This window comes from Limulus polyphemus, unplaced genomic scaffold, assembly GCF_000517525.1.
Source record: "Limulus polyphemus unplaced genomic scaffold, Limulus_polyphemus-2.1.2 Scaffold15, whole genome shotgun sequence".
Lineage (NCBI taxonomy): Eukaryota > Metazoa > Arthropoda > Merostomata > Xiphosura > Limulidae > Limulus > Limulus polyphemus.
This window is the reverse complement of record NW_013665625.1, coordinates 1,768,938-1,769,520: the sequence shown is the minus strand read 5'-3', so window position 1 is coordinate 1,769,520 and position 583 is coordinate 1,768,938.

The window sequence follows — 583 nt, the reverse complement described above, 5'->3', positions numbered from 1 at the left end:
ACACACATATATATAGTAGCTCAGAAAATTAGGATTACAATAGCTGCCCCCCCCCAGTGGCACAGCTGTATGTCTGCGGACTTACAACGCTAGAATCCGGGTTTCGATATCCGTGGTGGGCAGAGCACAGATAGCCCATTGTGTAGCTTTGTGCATAATTAAATTACAAATTACTTAAGGCACCATGCTTACTCTTAGACATATGATATGTGTAATAAACATTCTTTGTTGAGAACTAAACTTGAACATATACATAGATGTTATTTCATGGATAATTTCTTTCACAAGATAAACACTTATGAATACGATCTGGATAAAAGGATAAGTTTGCATAATAGTGTCTGATCGTACCCAGGCAGTGAAGATAGTGATGAAAAAATAAAGCCTGCAGAAAGAAAGTTCGATAAACCTTACGCAGTGAAACTAGAGGAAAGAGAGAAAGAAAACACTGCGAAATAATATTTATATCTTCCAATATTACACCATTAACTGGTAATTATTTCCACAAAAAAAGAAGTAGAGAAAGGATATACTTATTTACTGCTTTTATCTTCTTTTATATTTCTAGTGTCTTGAATTGTTT